This window comes from Rhinatrema bivittatum, chromosome 1, assembly GCF_901001135.1.
Source record: "Rhinatrema bivittatum chromosome 1, aRhiBiv1.1, whole genome shotgun sequence".
In the NCBI taxonomy this organism is placed as follows: Eukaryota; Metazoa; Chordata; class Amphibia; order Gymnophiona; family Rhinatrematidae; genus Rhinatrema; species Rhinatrema bivittatum.
Genome location: NC_042615.1, coordinates 692,779,054 through 692,798,146, shown reverse-complemented (window position 1 = coordinate 692,798,146; position 19,093 = coordinate 692,779,054). Strand labels below are relative to the sequence as shown.

The window sequence follows — 19,093 nt, the reverse complement described above, 5'->3', positions numbered from 1 at the left end:
ATGAGGCAAGACTGATCCACTAGAGAAGACAGGGAAAAGGCAGTGACTTTATCAGAGCTAAGGAGGGAGGAGGAGGGAGCACAAGGGGGTCTTAAAATTATTTTATACAGGGATCCCCAAATCAGCCATCCCTCCCAGTTTATTTCTACCTGCAATGAGCCTGATTTATCAGGGATTTCCTCTAGTCTGTTTCTATTTCAAAGGCATTTGTTATAAATGAAGCCCAAAAACCATCACAAAGGTAATACAGGAAGAATCAGTGGCAGAGCTAGACAGGAGTGGATGAGGAATCTGGAGGATTTCTCTCTTTTAGGCCCCTGCTGCCTGAATCACAGACATGAATGAGGACCATTCAGGAGATATTTACTGTATATTCCCTGAAGCACCCCTATACTTATTTGTGCAAGATGAACTTTCTACCCAATGAATGCTCAGGAGATAGGGCACAGTACTGGTAAACAGGGCGAGTGCATGGGTATTAGGCGCCCTAGGTGAACCTTCTGCCCCCCTCCATCGTGCCGCCCCGCCCCTGCGGGAAGCGGCGCGAGCGGAGGTCCAGCCTGAGAGAGCCACCGCAGGTGAGGGGAAGGGGGGAGGAGATCAGATTACCGCATGGCTAGCTGTCAGTGCCTGCGAAGGAGAGAAAGAAGCGCTGGCGCGTACCTGGGGGTGGGGGAACGCACACGCTCACCACTCGCAGTTGTCATTCAGCCGGCAGTAGTGGCAGCTCAGCAGCTGCCAGCAGGATCCTGGAAAAGCTCTGGGGTACAAAAGAGAAACAGCAGCAAAATCTGCGGGATCCTTCCACCACGCTAGAAATGAAATGTGAGCAAGGGCAATGTGGACTAGCACAGCAGAACCAGAGCACGTGCCTGTGGGCTGCATTACTATGTTGCGCATTATTTGGATAACGCATGCAAAACTACTAGGCTAAAGCAGCAACCTCAGCATCTAGCGCTAAGGAGCTTGTGCTACACTCACAACCATTGGCCACCAGAAATCTATCAGAGTGGAAGAAACCCCAGGCGGTTTGGTGCAGGTGCATGTTATACTTTCCGGGGCCAATGGGAAAGCTCGGACCTCAGGCACGAGCTAGCTCCAGTCAGAGTGGGTAATCTGTTTGATAGGAGGCCCCGTAGTCCAGTCAGAGGAGAGCTAACGGATAGACGTTCACATTATCCAATGATCACACAAGATGGGCAGAATGTGTTTATTAGTGTGGCCAATGGAAGTGGTGGACTGTTGGTGATAGGCGGGACAATTATTTCCAAGGAAGCGCGGGCTTTCCTCGGTTTGTGCCGGTAAGGCGGGAAGTGCTCTGGGGATTGTGTTCCGCCAGGGAAGACAGAAGCCGCAGCTACTACCGTTGGCTGAATGATAACTGCGAGAGATGAATGCGCGTGCGTCTCTCCTCTCCTGGCACTGGCCAACGCGTTTCTCTCCCTCACAGCGCAGGCACTGACAGTCAGCCATGCGGTAACCTGGTGCCCACCCCGAGTCGGGTCATGTGAGATGGAAGAGTCGCTCATCGCAGCTGGTGCCCCTGGTAGGTCGCCTAGTGCTTCCTCCGGCCCTGCTGGTGAAACCTATTCAGTAGCATCTCCTAACCACTGGAGGTTCTCTGATACTGTAAACTTGGCAGCAGGTCACACAAAAAAAGAAAAAGAACAGGTTTAGAACAAGTTCCTGCAGGAGACAAAGGGAAATATAAACAGAAAGAAACAGGGTTTTTTTGTATGCTTGTTGCATAATAAATTTGGCTAAGGAACAAGTGGCACAAAAAATAAAATAGCCAGGCACTCCTTAGATGGAAAACGTGTGCCAAATTTACTGGAGAAACCTCTGTCAAGATCAGTTCATTCTTACCTAAAGCTTTTCTTGTAACCTTGCCAGGTCCAGGGATGCTTCTAACCACTATCTGGCTTACAGCGCAGGTTAGAGTCTCCTCCTGGCATTATCCTTATGCACATTCAGCTTTTTCTAAAACCTTTTTCTGGCTGCTGCATCAGTGCATTACTCCTTTGATTTGAGTTCTCCTTTGTCCTTTCCCACAGATTGCCTTTCCCCCCCCCCATTTTAACATTCTCGTAGCATATACTCAAGCCATTATTCCCGGAAGCAGAACAAATGCACATTAGTGTAACTGTGGACTTTGCTCTTTTTTTCTGTTATCTGTCAATTGCCCTTAAACCTGCTGTGAATTCATTCACAATGAGTCACTTTGTCTTTATTACCTGGCATCTCACAGTTTTTATAGGTCTCAGTTTGTCTAAACAGACAATGGAATGTGTATTTCATTATTTGACTTGTAAACAGCATCCTTTTTGAGTAAAAAGGCCAATGAGAGATAAACAGGTCTTATTACAGCTACTGCAAACATTGCTAATACAATTTCTTTAGCAGGTTGAGCCTTCATGAAATGGTTTGCCTCAGTTCGGCCAGCATGTTCAGTCTTCACTAATCTGGATACCTTTGTGGAACTGACTGCCACCATCTCATTCTTTTCTCTGCTATTTCTTCCCAGATGTTATGGTCATAATATAGGCAGCCAGGACGTCACTCGCTCACATCCTCCCTTTTACAATTCAAATAAGACACAGGCAACACGTTGGGTTTAACAGGGCTGCAGCTTTAATACAAACACATGGGATGCCTGAGCCCAGTAATTAACATTATGCAACGTCGTCCAGTGACCATCCGCCACCTCCCAGCAAGACGGTCAGCACCAGCCGCCTGGCTAGTAGTTCCAAGCCTTGAACAGAGTTCCGACCCCCGCCACCTCCCAGCAAGGAGCCAAGCCAGTGGACCCCCGCCACCACCCAGCAAGAAGCCCGTTCTAGACCAGCAGTTCTCAACCGGTGTGTCACGGCACATTAGTGTGTCGCGTACCTGCTTTCTTTTCCCCCTTTCACTTCAGCAAGACAAACACTGCTGCCGTTCCTGCCCAGGCTATTGGCACATTCAAGCGCTGAGGGGAATGGCAGCAGGGTTTGTGGAAGCCGGCAACAGGACCGTGACCTTTTCTTCTTCCCATCCCTGTGGCCCGGAAGAGGAAGTGATGTTTACCGGGCACACAGGAAGAAGAAAAGGCCATGCTTGCATGCTGCTGCTGCAGAAATCGCATCCCAAGGCTCTCCCCGGCCCTGTTATACTCAGCAGTTTGCCTGTGCTGCGATCATCGTGGCACTGAGCAGTCAGCTGAGAATGTGGCCGGTGGGATTTCCTGCTGTGCAGCTGTTGGGGAAATCCACCCATTCGTTGCCTGGACCCAGAGCTGAAAATCGGTGCAGCCTGGCCATTTTGCCAGGGGCTGCAGGAGTAGGTGCCGCTGCCCACCCCCCCTTGCCCTGGCTCTGACCTCTCCTCTCGCCAGCATAACCCCAGCAAGAAAATATAAAAATAATAATAAACTGCAAAAAAATAAAAGGCTGGGGTGGGGAGAAGTAAAAGCATAGAATTACATTCACGGCTGACTGCTCTGTGCCGTGATAGCAGCACAAGCAAACAGCTGAGTGCTGCCTTCTTGCCGTTGCGGGGTGGGGGAGGTCACTCTTGCTGCAGTTTCCAGCCTGTCAGGACTCTGCTTTTAATAACAGCATACCGGCTACCTTGTGCGGTAGCTGCCATTTGTGCTGGGGGTGAGTGAGTGAGACAGAGAGAGTGAGCCAGCATGTGTGTAAGTGTATAAGAGAATGTGTGTGTAAGTAAGAGAGAAAACTTGTGAGAGTAAGAGACTGCTCAGGACAGTCACTGGTGTATGTGAGAGAAAGAGATTGGTCAGGGACATGACTGGTGTGAGAGAGAAATTGTTCAGAGAGGTGACTGGTGTGTGTGTGTGAGAGAGAAAGAGAGATTGGTCAGGAAGGTGACTGGTGTGTGTGTGAGAAAGAGACATTGGTCAGGGAGGTGACTGGTGTGTGTGTTTGAGGGAGAGAAAGATGTTGGTCGGGGAGATGACTGGCATGTGTGTGTGAGAGAGAGAAAGAGATTGGTCAGGGAGGTGACTGGTGTGTGTATGTGAGAGAAAGTATGTGTGTGTGTGTGTGTGTGTGTGTGAGATAGACTAGTCATGGGCCCTAAGGAAGAAGAGTGTGAGGACATAGCTTCAGCAGCCCTTGCTGATTCTGGTATGTGCTATTGGCCTACAAGGGAAAGGAGTAGGAGAATTACTGGAGAGGGTAAGTAAAGGTGGCTTTTTAAGTTTATCTTTTTTGGTTGCCATTTTAATTATTGGGTATTATGTGATGTGTCTGCTGTTAGAAATATTTTATTGGTGTTTGGTGAATTTTTATTAATTTTGAAAATTTGTAATGTTTGGATGTTATTCTATTCTCACAGGACAAGCAGGATGGTAGTCCTCACACATGGGTGACATCATCAGAATGGAGCCCAATCACGGAACACTTTTGTCTGTGAGGGTCTGTCTGTGTTCTGCGTGTGTGACCCAGCTAAGGGTGTTCTGCGAGCTTGTAGTTTCTGTGTAGGGATCTATAACAGCTTGGCTTGTTCTGTTTTTCTAATAGGAGGTGTATTGGTGTGTAGGGCCTGGTGTAATTTTTGCAGTGCTGCCTTTTCATAGGTAGGATTGTTGCTGTTTTAGTTCCATAATGCAGGTGTAACTTTGTGAGCATTAGTTTGTGTACATTATTGCAGATCTTGAAAGTCTGTTAGGTGCTATATTTCTGTTTTGCACAGAATGTAGAGTGGCTTTTTTGGGTTTCCATTCCAGTTTCTGTTTCCATATTTGTAATTTGTGGTCTTTCTGTATTTGGTGAAGGTCAATTCTTTGTATGTGACCGAGGTGAAGTATTTTACTAGCATGTAGGCATTTGTATCAATATTATTTGTTGTGTTTTCTCAATAGAACATGCATTGGTGGTAAATTACTGTTTTTTCATAAGGAGGGCTATTGCACCTGGTAGGCAAGAGTGTTTATGTTGCTGTTACTGAGTTGACACCAGAAATATTTTTTTTGTATGGTAAATTGAACGGGGAATGTCCTAGTTCTGTTCTGTAGCCATTGTTGGGGGGTCAGGGTGGATCCTGTAGATACAGAATATATGTTTACATTTAGCCCCGTGACGATCATGTGTTCAGTGTGTCACGCATGTGAGAACCATCTGTCAGAAAAAGGTTGAGAACCATTGTACTAGACAACTGCACCCAGTTGTCTGCCAATCCAAAATGTAACCAGAATGAAGCTTAACACATAGAAAATATGAACTGTGGCGGCTCGGGCCATCCGCCATAGACACAGATATGAAATATTCTGTGACCCCCAAAGATGCAGCCCTAGTTAGTGAGGAAACAAGCTCCTCCAAAGCCTCCTGAATTGAATTAACGAAGAGATCCAAACCTATGAAGGATAGATGGACCCTGTCCCTTCCAAACAGCTGCCTACTTACTGCTGCCTTGGAGCATTCCTGAAGTCTAGCCTGTTCTAAAAAACATAGTAAGACTACGTCTGAAACGGGACCCCACGCCCATCCCAAAGAAAACAGAAACGACACCACCTTATGGGTGCTGACTACGTAACATTTCCATGTGGTAGGAGCTAATGACGCTCGCAGCAAATTCCAGGTTTCAGGGAACCAAATTTCCAGAGGAAAGCCGGCACCAAAGCTCCACATGGATCCATATCCGGGGCAAGCTCTCAAAACAACTTCCACTTGCAACGAGAAAGAGAGACAGCCACACCATTAGCGACACCAGGAACATAACGGGCCCATAGAGTCTCATTTAATAACATACATTGGATTATAAAGTTCCGCAACAATTTGGAAATCATGAGGCACTTAGCAACTCTTTTGTTAATAACATCCACCCTGCCCAGATTATCACAACAGAAGACTACTCTCTTACCTTGTAAATGCGAGCCCCACATGTGGACTACCACCACAATCGGAAACAATACCAGAAACGTGATATTTTTTGAGACACCTGACGACACCCAGGCCTCAGGCCAACCAGCCACACACCAAGAACCCTGAAAGTATGCACCAAAACCACCCGAACCGGCTGCATCCGTAAACAGGTCAAGGTCCTGATTTGACAAGGGATCAGACTGCCAGAGAGCATCACCATTAAAATCTAGTAAAAACCTGTCCCAAATTTCACAAGTCCAATTATACAAGTCCTCACGAAGCTTCGCGGAATGTGGTGATGACGCTTCATAACACCGGACATGGCATACGACAACCTATGCAAAAATACACTGCCCATAGGGATCACTCTGCAAGCAAAATTAAGACTGCCGACCAATGATTGCAACTACAGCAGAAAGCCATGCGTACCAAAACCCGTATCCGCTCAACTTTTTCTGTGGGAAGACACGAGACCATAGCAACCGAATCCACTTCAATCCCCCAAAATACTAACTTAGTACACGGACCTTCTGTTTTACCTGAAGCCAAGGGAATATCAAACGTGTCGGAGACCTCATGAAAGCAACACAAAAGACTGGAGCAATCGTCCGAGCCTGCCTTGCCTACAAACAAAAAATCATCCAGGTATTGAACAATATTCCCAGATCCAGAGAGCCTCGCCACCACCCAGTGAATAAACGTACTGAAGGCCTCAAAATAAGCGCAAGCGATTGAACAACCCATAGGCATACATTTGTCGAAATAAAACGCCTGATTAAAGCGAAAACCGAGTAAATGAAAGCTATTAGGGTGACTGGCCAACAAGCGGAATGCAGATTCTATGTCGACCTTAGCCATCAAATTCCCTGTCCACATCTTTTAATCATGCGCACTGCCGAGTCAAATGAGGCATAACGAACAATACACAACACCCTAGGAATAAAGTCATTAACCGACTTACCCTCCGGAAAAGAAAGATTATAAATTAGCCTTACTTTCCGGCTCCTTTTTTGACACAATTGCCAGCGGCGAGAACACCAAATTCGAAAATGGGGAAGAAACAAAAGGACCAGCAATCCTGCCCAACTCAATTTCATTCTGCAACTTGTCCCTCACCACATTAAGCATCCTTTTGACTGACGGACAATTTTCACCCCCCCCCCCCAATCGGACCCACACCTGTACAAGGGATATGAAAAACATCTGTAAATCCCTAAGTTAACAACATAGCCACCTCTCCCAAAGGATAAATCCATAACCACGGTAACAACGATGCAACCTGAATAGGAGAGACTGCCCTGCTAACCACTTCACTTGGTCGAGCCTTTTGGGCTAGGAGTGGAACTAGGTCCGTTGCCCAAACGTATGATGCACCGAGAGACGGGGTGACCCGCACCACAGTTGGAGCACACATGTCTGAATTTGCAGTCCGGGAAAATGCACTTGGAGCGATTTAAACGCCAACAGACGTCGCTAGTTCCTTGTCCAGATTTACCCGCATCACTCGCGGGGAGTCCCTGACGAAAAGGCCAATTGAAACCAGCGCCTTGATTCAGCCATGACCCAGGGGCAGCAGAATATGTTTTGGAATTCATCTACGTCAACCAGAGGCCGATGTCCTGAGTGCCCCAGGACATGAACTTGTTTTCTTCCATATGGTCTCTAAAACGCTCGTCGTAGTTCAACCACGACCAGCCCTCATACTCCTTACTCGCTGCTAAAATAGCATCCGCGTAAGACAATAATGGACCATATTGTGACGGATCCCGTTGGCCAATCACGCTTGCCAAACGCAAAAAGGACCGAATCCAGTTGTGCACGTTGAGTGATACTTTTTTCTGTGATCCAGGAAAACGCTCAACTCTCCCTCGCTTCTTCTTCTCCTTCCTCTTGCCACGAAGACCTTCCAAAAGCTGAAATATATCGATGAACTTACGATGGCATATCTTCTTGCGAAGAGATTCTCAGTACCTCCTCCCAGAGTTCCGAAAAGGCGACCAGTGCAGGGGTACCCCTATTAGGATTCTTGACCTTGGATCCGGTCACCGACGACACCAAGGAGTCGGATGAAGAAGATGAAGATGACGAAGAAGATGAGGACTCCAAAGTACTCGATCTAGCCCGCCCCTTCTTGTGCTTGGACTTTTCCTTTTTCTTGGCCTCGACGGGTGCAACACTCCATTCACCTACCTCATCCGTCCCACGGTCGAGCGCCCCCCCCCCCCCCCCCCCAGTTGTACCATCCCCCTCAATGGGAGCACTCTGGGAACTAGGCTCCCTACGGGATCCACCACCAAGAATGAAAACACTCACCCAGATGGGACGGATCCGCCATTGGTGGGCCTGCGTCGCCAGCTCGGATATCCCGCATCTGACATTCTGCAGAGGTTGGAACATTACTCCAATCTCCGTGCCGCGATGTACTAGGCTCATCCTCAGTTCCTGAAACCGGAACTTCCTGAGAAGAAACAAAGGCAACCGCAGGAGGAGGCACAATACCCGCAGCCAAGCCCCAAACCTTTTCTGATCCCCGTGCTGTGGCAGCAGATGCACCCCAGGCAGGAGTCCCGCTATGCATCGTCCGCCATCCCCCAGCACTAGGGACACCCGCGGAAGGACCATAGCCTTCCATTCCCCATGGCCACCCACAGGAAGGGCCCCCCAAGATGCCCTCCCTAAAGAAGGCGACCTTCCTGCCGGATTAGAGACCATTCTGTCCTCTGCAGGACCCAGAGGCCTAGAAAACTCCAAAAACCCATGCCAACTGCCCATGGGCCACCCCCCACTCAGACGTTGGGTCCCCAAATGATATCGGTTGCCCCTCACCCCACCACATAGCAGGGGCAGGCCGAGATGGCCCCATCCAATCAGATCACAGCCCACCGAAGCCAGGCAGCCCCAACTCCCCCAGTCTGCCCTGGTTTTCAGCACTAAGCCAGCCAGGAGCAGGACCCTGAAATCCTTGCCCCATCGAAATCACCAGCGCTGCAGGCACAGCCGCGCTAGATTGTGCTCCAGGACCACCAACAGATCTGCCGGACTGCTCTGCCGTGAGAGAAAACACACCACCAGCCGCAGCACTCTCCAGTACAGCTCCCCTAGCTACACCTCCCCCACGAGAACACGATCTGGAACGGAACCCGCGAACTGACCCAGCTCTCACCGCCCCGCGTGCTGCTAAGATTGGGCCCAACATTGCAACCACGGGGCAAGCACCTCCCACACCACACGACTCTGCCAGGACACAGGCCGTCTCCTCAGACTCCATCTCGAGCCCCCAAGCAAGGCACAATGCTATTTCAACTGCACCGGCCGCTCCGTTAAATCAGGCTGAGAAGGGAGGTGGATGTTTACCCGCACTGAATGTTTCAACTAATGGATTACCGGTATGTTTGGAAAAACCTTCGGTAGTCACCTTAGACTTGATGTCTTCTTTGGGGAAAGCTTTCTCAGGCTACTTGTCAAAGATTAATTTGTTAACACTGCAAGAGGATAATATGGTTAAAAATAATGATGTGAACAGACAGGAAATTTCTGATAAATTCAAGAATAGGGAAGAAGAAATATAACATGTTAAAAATGTTCAGTCTACGATTATTCAAGACTGTTCAGCTTTAAACAGGAAAGTGGAATTTATTGAAAACTCCTTAAGATATTTGAATTTGCGAGTAGTGAATTTTCCTAGGGTTTTGGGAGAGATTCCTCAAGTTACCATTAGAAGATATTTCCTAGAAAGTTTGGAATTTACAAATAAATCGGCTCCCCCCTCCCCCCGGATAAGGTATATTTTTTAACTTCTTACACCAGTGCCCCGGGTTCAGATTTATCCTGTTGATACAGATAATTTATCTGAATATTTAGAATCATCTAATTTTGAAATATCTGAGCGAGCTACCTTGCTGATATCTCTATTCATTGAAAAAGATCTCAATATTGTTATGAAGAATCATTTAAAGAAATCAAACGCATTGTTCATGGGGCAAAAAATCAGGATATTTCCTGATTTAACTAAAACAACTCAGGGGAGAAGGGTTTCCTGGCCTTGCATCAGGATGCCCTGGCTATTGGAGCAACCTTCTTCCTAAGATTCCCATGCAAATGCATTGTTAAATATAATAGAGAAACATATGTATTCTTTGCACCAGAAATTTGCACCAGCTTAAAAGCTTTATAGACTCTAAGAAGATTTTGATTCAAGCCAGTAACATTTGAGTTTAAAAATCATCCTTTATTGGAAGGCGTATGCCTTGTAAGTTAAGCCATTGCTATTCCTTTTTTTTAGTTTTGGTGATTTATGGTGGTCTAAAGGGTGTTGGCTGTTCTTAGCTATTGTGAATTTTCTTTGTGTACTCAATGCCATGTTTCTTCACAAAAGTGGATACATTGAAAGATGTAAAATTCAATAAATTAAAAAAAAATGATGATGCATATATTTTGATAGTTCTTCATTTATAGGAAAATGATTGTTTGCCACTCTATGTTCAAGATAAACCTGCAAACATGTATGTATAAAATTTTTATACCCAACTTTCTGTATCCAACAACAGCTACAGATTCTGCTGTAGGGCTGACTGCCTCACAGGAACTCTAGGACACTGTCCACCTCCTTAGAGTGACTCAGGCGAAGCAGGAGGAGAGGGTCTGTCTCTCACCTGGGGAATGTGGGGGCTCACTTCAACCTCCATATCTAATGCCTGTGTTAGGAGGTATCCCCCCTTGGACTCATATCCCACCCTCATCCATTATCTAGGGCAGGGATAGGCAAATCTGGTTCTCAAGTGCCACAATCAGGTCTGGTTTTCACGATATCCACAATGAATATGTATGGATATATTTGCATATTGTGGAAACAGTACATGCAAATATATCTCATGATAGTCATTGTGGATACCCTGAAAACCAGTCTTATTGGCAGCATTTGAGGACTGGAGTTTCCTACCCCTGATCTGGGGAGTGAAAAGAGTTACATGCTATGCAGGGGACAGGTCTTGTGCAGCAGCTGAGGAGTGCCTAGGGAGCGAGGAAAATGGTTGGGAAAACAAGGAGCATTCCATAATTCCCAGGATGAAGACTTCTGTGGCATATTCAAGATCCAGACTGCCAGTGTCCAGCTTTGCAGCTTGGTATTTCCAGTGTGATGTGGAAAGAAAAACACCTTTTATACAGATCCTATTCATGTTTGTAACATCGGAATGTTTTCTATCCCTGTATGTTTGTCACTATCAAAGGTCTCTTTATTATCACACACAATTGCTTCTATTGTGTGTGCTGGACTGATACTTAAAATTATTCAATCCGACAGATACGTGCAAAGGAATGCTTACCTCCAGGACTCCTTTCGGTTGTTGTGAGTCTCCCTGGAAACAATGAGCGGGCCTGTGGATGATTTAGGGCCAGTGCAAAGGTATTAGGTACCCTAGAGTCTTGCACCTCCCACCCAGCACTCCCTCCCAGCCTTCCCTCCACACACTATTAAAATTTCTGCATATATGATAGATTTTACGTGAAAAAGGACATTTAAAATACTTCTGAGGTAAAAATACCTCAACATGTATATTATATTTGCATGCACTGCTGTGGTGCCAACTTCAGGGCTGCTCCGGCTAGCTGACTACCTCCCAATTTGACTCATGATCCCTGGTGGGGGGGATTCTTTCTATGGGGGAGACTCTCATCTATGACCCAGATAGTAAGAATTTTAATGTGTCCCTTGTGCAGCGCCGTCGCATCCATTAGGCAAACTTCGGCAGTCGCCTAGGGTGCCGAGCCGTAGGGGGCGCCGAAGAGCAGCCACGTGGTGCCGCAAACGGGGCCTATCCCGCTCGCAGCAAAGAGAAACAGGTGGGGGGGGGCACGACCGGGGGAGGGGGCAGCGCAAGGGTCGCCTAGGGTGCCCAATATCCTTGCACTGGCCCTGCCCTTAAGAACATAAGAACATAAGAAAATGCCATCCTGGGTCAGACCAAGGGTCCATCAAGCCCAGCATCCTGTTTCCAACAGTGGCCAATCCAGGTCATAGGAACCTGGCAAGTACCCAAAAACTAAGTCTATTCCATGTTACCATTGCTAGTAATAGCAGTGGCTATTTTCTAAGTCAACTTAATTAATAGCAGGTAATGGACTTCTCCTCCAAGAACTTATCCAATCCTTTTTTAAACACAGCTATACTAACTGCACTAACCACATCCTCTGGCAACAAATTCCAGAGTTTAATTGTGCGTTGAGTAAAAAAGAACTTTCTCCGATTAGTTTTAAATGTGCCCCATGCTAACTTCATGGAGTGCCCCCTAGTCTTTCTACTATCCGAAAGAGTAAATAACCGATTCACATCTACCCGTTCTAGACCTCTCATGATTTTAAACACCTCTATCATATCCCCCCTCAGTCGTCTCTTCTCCAAGCTGAAAAGTCCTAACCTCTTTAGTCTTTCCTCGTAGGGAAGCTGTTCCATTCCCCTTATCATTTTGGTTGCCCTTCTCTGTACCTTCTCCATTGCAATTATATCTTTTTTGAGATGCGGCGACCAGAACTGTACACAGTATTCAAGGTGCGGTCTCACCATGGAGCGATACAGAGGCATTATGACATTTTCCGTTTTATTCACCATTCCCTTTCTAATAATTCCCAACATTCTGTTTGCTTTTTTGACTGCCACAGCACACTGAACTGACGATTTCAATGTGTTATCCACTATGACACCTAGATTTCTTTCTTGGGTTGTAGCACGTCTTCAGTGGCCGTGCAGGCGTCCATCTTCGCGAGCAGCTGGAGGCAGGAGAGGTCGTCCGATGTCCGGAGGGGGGCTGCAAAAGGTAAGTCGCTTCGTCGCTTTACACTGCCAGTCCCTTCTTCCCTCCTCCCGGAGCAAGGGGAAGCAGCCTTGCTCCGGGAGGAGGGAAGAAGGGACTGGCAGTGTAAAGCGACGAAGCGACTTACCTTTTGCAGCCCCCCTCCGGACATCGGACGACCTCTCCTGCCTCCAGCTGCTCGCGAAGATGGACGCCTGCACGGCCGCTGAAGACGTGAATTCACATGCCGTGACGCCAAACGTCGTGACGTCACATCTTCAGCGGCCGTGCAGGCGTCCATCTTCGCGAGCAGCTGGAGGCAGGAGAGGTCGTCCGATGTCCGGAGGGGGCTGCAAAAAGTAAGTCGCTTCGTACTGCCAGTCCCTTCTTCCCTCCTCCCGGAGCAAGGCTGCTTTTCGTGCTCTGCTTCGGGAGGAGGAGAGAGGGGTATCTGTCATTTCAAATGTCATTTGAAATGACAGATACCACGTGGCCGTGAAGCGTTAGGCCCGCACACCCAGGATACTGTATAGGCGCTCTATACAGTAAAATGGGTTGCGCGGGCCTAACGCTTCACGGACCCTTCTTAGACGCAGCTTGCATTTGCAAGCTATTTACATACAGGATCGAGCGGTAGGTGAGCTGCACTGTGCGTGCGGCAACCCGCGGGTGCGCCGGGCACTAACGCAGCTCTTCCTACCGCTTGTTACTGGATAGACTTGAAAGATCTCCCAGCAGCTTATCTGGGAATTCCTAGGTCAGGGATCCCCTTTTAGCCTAGCAAAAATCCTACCTTATAGTCCATCATCTTCCTGAACATCCAGTCCTGGGTCCAAATTAATGGAAATAAGGATGGGGTCTCCTCGCTCTTCCTTGACTCTTTTAAGCTGCTATGGGTTGAAAAGGCTTTTGGGGGCAAACCTGGCTCCCAGTGAAGAGGGGTAGCTTAAAACCTTTTCACAACAAAAAAGTGTATTTTCCTTCTTGAAAAAATAGGATACATTTCAGCCATCAAATATCTCACTCAGAAAGATCTGTCACTGGTCTTGCCCACCTAGGGAGTAGAGTGGTTATCATGGATTTTCAGTCCTCTGGATTGAGAGCCCTTTTGCCCCAAAGGAAATCTGGCAAAAATCTATCTTACTGGACGAAATACTTAGAGATCCTCTGGCATGTTGTGCACAAAAACCAATCCCCTACAAAATAAGGGGAAACCTGATGAGGCAGGAGGCCTCAGCAGGGAGGAAAAAATTCTACATCTTGCTGCTTTGGTGTCTGCTCTAAAATGAAACTAGCCGCACACTTAGTCACAAAATGGCTGCTTATATAAAGCATGAGTAACCAATCCCAGCACTCCTCAGTGGGAGGAGGGTGAGGGGGTGGATAGCTCTAAAGTTGTTTAGGCAAATGAAAAGGAACTATGGATATTTAGTGACAAACTGGAGGGTTCAGCAATGCTCTCCCCCCCCCCCCCCCCCCCCGACAAAACATTTATACTAAGAGAAAGAACCTTTACTCAATAACAGTTTTTTTTCTAGGTATAAATCATAAAATGCACATAATAATAAGAGGGTGTAATATTATATCTTACCACCACAGTGCATGCTATCCTGGGGGAGACTATGGCCAACATAATCTAAAGATATGAAAATCTTACTTTAAACCCAAGACACATAGAAAATACACATCAAAACATGTACATAATCCATTCGGGCTCATTCTTCCTGTAAATTGAATAACAAAGTTAATTGGCATGAAAGCCAACACTGTCACTACTGGCAACCAGAAGATGCTGCCATCACCGATTGGGTTGAAGTGGATTCTCTCACCATCCATAGAACTGCAAGAAACAATAATAAAGACCCAATTTACATGCTCCCCTTTAGTTCCATTTCTGCCAGCAAAAGTCAGATGAAGTTCACTTATTCACACTGGATATTCCCAGGAGGGGAATATTAAATACTCTGAAATGTTTAACAACTATTTCAAAATCTCATCTTTTCTCCAACCTCCATCTTCCTTCTATCACATAAAGTGTGACAGAACATCTACATTTATTATTCATTAGGACAAAGATTTATTATGGCTGCAGAATAGTATCCTGTAAAAATCAAAAGAATTAATATGAGAGGCATCCATCTTCTTGGTAGCACAAAATGGCTGGTTATATAGGGCATGAGTAACCAATCCCAGCTCTCCTCAGTGGGAGGAGGATGAGGGGGATGGATAGCTCTAAAGTTGTTTAGGCAAAAGAAATGGAACTATGGATATTTAATGGCAGACTAGAGGGTCCAGCCACACTTAAATCACTTTTCATTCTCTCTACTACTTCTAGCGTGTCCACTATCATCCACAAATAGACAAACTACCACTATTCCTTCTGCAATGTCGCTCACAAAGATATTTAACAGAATCGTTCCCAAAACCGATCCTTGTGGCATTCTCTCTTCAGGATAGGTTCCATTTACCATTACATTCTTCTGTCAATCAACCAGTTTGTAATCCACTCCACCATCTTGGCACCCATTCCCAAGCTTCTCATTTTATTCATGAGTTTCCTATGTAGAACTGTATCAAAAGCTTTGCTGAAATCCCAGTAAATCACATTGAATGCTCTTCCTTGATCCAATTCTCTAGTCACCCAATCAAAAAAAATCAATCTGATTTGTCTAATAGGACCTTCCCCTGGTGAATCCATGCTGCCTTGAGTCCAGCAACCTACTGGTTTGTAGATAGTTCACTACCCTTTCCTTCAGCAAAATTTCCATTAAATTTTCCACAACTGAGGTAAGACTAACCAGCCTGTAGTTTCCAGCCTCCTTTCTGCTATCATACTTGTGAAGTGGGATCACCACTGCTCTTCTCCAATCACATGGCACTTCGCCCATTTCCAAGGATCTATTGAACAATTCTTTCAGTGGACCCACCAGCACATCTGTGAGCTCCCTTAGTATCCTGGGATGTACCTCATCCAGCCCCACTGCTTTGTCCACTTTCAGTTTTTCTAGCTCTTCCCATACATTCTCTTCTATAAACAAGGTTGAATCTACCCACTTCCATCCATGGGCTTGTCAATCAGCAATGGTTCATCTCAAGGACCTTTTTTAGTGAACACTGATCTGAAGTATTTGTTTAATATTTCTACCAGTTCTATATCTTTCTCAGTACGTGTCAGCTTGTTAGCCACTTAAGGTTACTGCTATTCCTGATGAGGAGCAAGTCTGCAGATCTTGTGTTTTAGGGCTTACATGACAGGGTGAGACTCTGGATCAACTGGGGGGCATACAGGATGAAGAAACAGAGGAGTCTGGAAGACCTCAAGATTGACTGGGCAAATTGGTAGACTATTTGTAAAAACTGGGAATGTCCCTCTTGCAAGCATGCTTTAAAAATCCACTTACATACACGTGTTAAAGCCGGCAAAGTACTATGTAAGATACATACAATAGGTTTGCTCAAGTAACCTCTTAAAATTACCATACTTACGTGTAGTAGATGTATTTTAAAGTGCGCGCATGATTTAAAATTTCAGCGTATCTCTACTCATGCGCCAATGTGCAAGTATATGGGCGCATGTGCGTTCATTTTAAAATTAACCTGTATATATTTTAAAACAGCTGATCAGCAGAATAACATCCAAGAATTTAAAACTCATTGGGAATAAAAGTTTTCAAAAGTAGACACATCAAATAACTGTTACGGTCCCAGGCCGTGCCCCGGTCCCTCCACCTACCTTGGGGCCGGCCCGGGCCGCTGAAATGCCTTTCCATCTGGCAAGGCCCATCCTAGCCTCTGCCGCGGCGCTCCCTCGTCAAGGGAGATGCCGTCGATCCGCCGCATCTGGCCCCGCCCCCTAGGCACGCACGCGCGGGAGGGCTCGAGATTTAAAGGGGCCAGTGCGGGAAGATGCAGGACAGACTCCAGATGACGTCAGACGCTGCAGGGGTATTTAAACCCTGCAGCTAGGCACATACCTTGCCTTGCAATGAGGTTTACTCTTCCCAGAGTTACTAGTTGCTGCTTTTGACTTCGGCTCGTCCTCTGGCTTCTGTCTTCAGGCTCACACCAGGTATCCGGCTCTGCTGCTTCAAGAGGCCCCGCCTAAGTCCAAGTGGCTCAGGTCCACATGGGCTCCTCCCGGGGAGACCATGGGCTTCCAGTGGTGAAGCTCCTGTAGGCTTCCTGACCTCGGTGCCTCCTCTCTTCACGACTCCGGGACTCCTCTTCAGCTTCCCGCCCGCAGGAGATCGTACGTAAGTCCAAGCGGCTCGGGTCCTCACGGGCTCCTCCTGGAGGGACCTCGGGCTTCCAGTGGTGAAGATTCTTCTGGTCTCCTGCGTTGTGCCGCCTCCCGGCTCCGACCTCCACGGTGGGCCTTCTCACAGTGGGCCAACATCTGTCGCAGCCGGCTCAAGGGTCCATGAATCCCAACAATAACACTTAATTATTGAAACTAATAAGGATAAAAAAAATCCCTTGCTCTCCATATCTGCAAACTTTTGATTTCCAGTCACTCTGGATTAGTTGTGTAATTATAGCATAGGTTATTTTTCCCTATATGCATCACCTTGCACTTATCCACATTAAATTTCATCTGCCATTTGGATGCCCAATTTTCCAGTCTCACAAGGTCTTCCTGCAATTTATCACAATCTGCTTGTGATTTAACTACTCTGAACAATTTTGTATCATCTGCAAATTTGATTATCTCACTCGTCGTTTTTCTTTCCAGATCATTTATAAATATATTGAAAAATAAGAGAGAGGCTAGTGGGAGCAGAATAAGATTGACAAGGACTGATGGGTACAGGATAGAGAGATTGAAAAAGAGATTGGTGTCGGGATAGAGAGAGGGAGAGATACTGTTAGAAGGGTGGGGCCTACCCCCACAACCCTTCATCTTTTGAAAACATGAGGCTCTTTGGTACTGTGCATCCTGATTTCTTAGCTCTTGGTATATGGAAGGTTGACCAACCACTGAGTTAGTTTGTAGCTTGGTAACAATACTAGGGGGCATTGTTTCAATTCCCCACTGCAGCTGGCATTTGGAGCTAAAGAGCGCTGTTAGCAGGTACTTTTTCAGTAGCTAGGAAGTCTTTTTCACCCTGCCTCTGGGTCCTCAGGTTTTCTGGATCTTAATCTAGAACCCTACTATGCCTTGCTTTAACCAAAGAAAAATAGAAATCTTGTCTCATCTGTTGCACAAAACTTCTGAAATCCAATCTAGAATGTTCCCTGAAGTGTTGTCCTACTGGCTGGTTGTACTGTCTGCTAACTATCAGGCCAATGCAATACCATGCGCTGCGGCCCAATGCGCGTTTTGGACACACGTCCATAACCCCCAATGCAAAACAGGGATTAGCCCATGCAAAATGCATGTCCAATTGAGTGCGTAGCTAATAGTGCTCATCACATGTAAAGTACATGTAGATGAGGCTATTAGCTAATCACCGCAATACAAAAAATTTCCTGTGCGGCCAATGTGGCAAATTTTATGCCAGCCCAGGGCAAAATAGGCTCGGCGCACGCAGGGGAGGTTTAAAATCAGGCTGACAGTGTCCCTCTCCCTCCTTATCTGTCACTATTTAGATGTTAATCCTAATGGAATGATATTGTGTGTATATATATGTAAATATGTATGAATAATCCTTATTTTCTCTTCTAAAGTAAACCTTCTAGAACTCTCAAAATATATTTCCAGAATAATTACTTCAAATTGAAATTTCTTATGGTCAAGGCTTTTTGAGATAATCTTTTCCTGTATTATCTCATTCCAAAATTTTGAATAGATATTTAATTTTCCCTTTATCTGAGCAATGTTGCAATTAATTTAGTGCTGGTTTACTTTTGACATTTCTTTTTCTCAGCAGCAATTATATTATTCAGCTAAGGCTTCTCCAGGCAGTATACGTATTTCAAGAACTATCTAGAGAGAACTTATAATTTGCTTTTAAGCAATTTATGTTCTAATGAGCAGTAACCACTTTGTACTTTGAATTATTCCACTGTTGTGTTTAGTACATTACACCAGAAGCCTTTAGAGGTTTTTTTTAATGCCTTGCATTATTATAATGATTAACTTCCTTCTAACGAATTAAATCTGGTTAAAACTTGGAAGTTGTTCTTTCACTTGTGTGTTCTTAAAATAGATTTTTCTCTCACATTATTCTTTCATACAAGTTTCTAATTAAGCTGAGTATAATTTCCGCAGTCTCAGCTATCATTACAATTAACTGCTTTCCTCTCTTACCTTGATATTTTACATCAAAAACAGTGAATACTTTAAAATAACTCACTCATACATGCACATTCATATCTTAATGTGCCTAAACAAGTCCTTTTTTTGTGTTTTTAACTTTATCTGGGCACCGTAATAGTCTTTGTGACAGAGAATCTGAGCAGTATTTCTGCTCTTGGTACCTTGTGACGTTTTGCTGCATT

General features: G+C 46.0%; 1 protein-coding gene across 2 annotated transcripts in view; it reads right to left on the bottom strand.

Moving 5' to 3' along the window:
• S100Z (S100 calcium binding protein Z) overlaps window positions 1-19,093 on the bottom strand; it is an 80,648-nt gene that overhangs the window by 38,411 nt on the left and 23,144 nt on the right. The window contains exon 1 of one of the 2 annotated variants that reach the window (XM_029586244.1): window positions 664-995. The exons of the other annotated variant lie outside the window; for it this stretch is intronic. The gene's annotated coding sequence lies outside the window, so the exon portion shown is untranslated. Of the gene's footprint in view, window positions 1-663; window positions 996-19,093 lie in introns of those variants that run through there. 2 annotated transcript variants of the gene reach the window in all.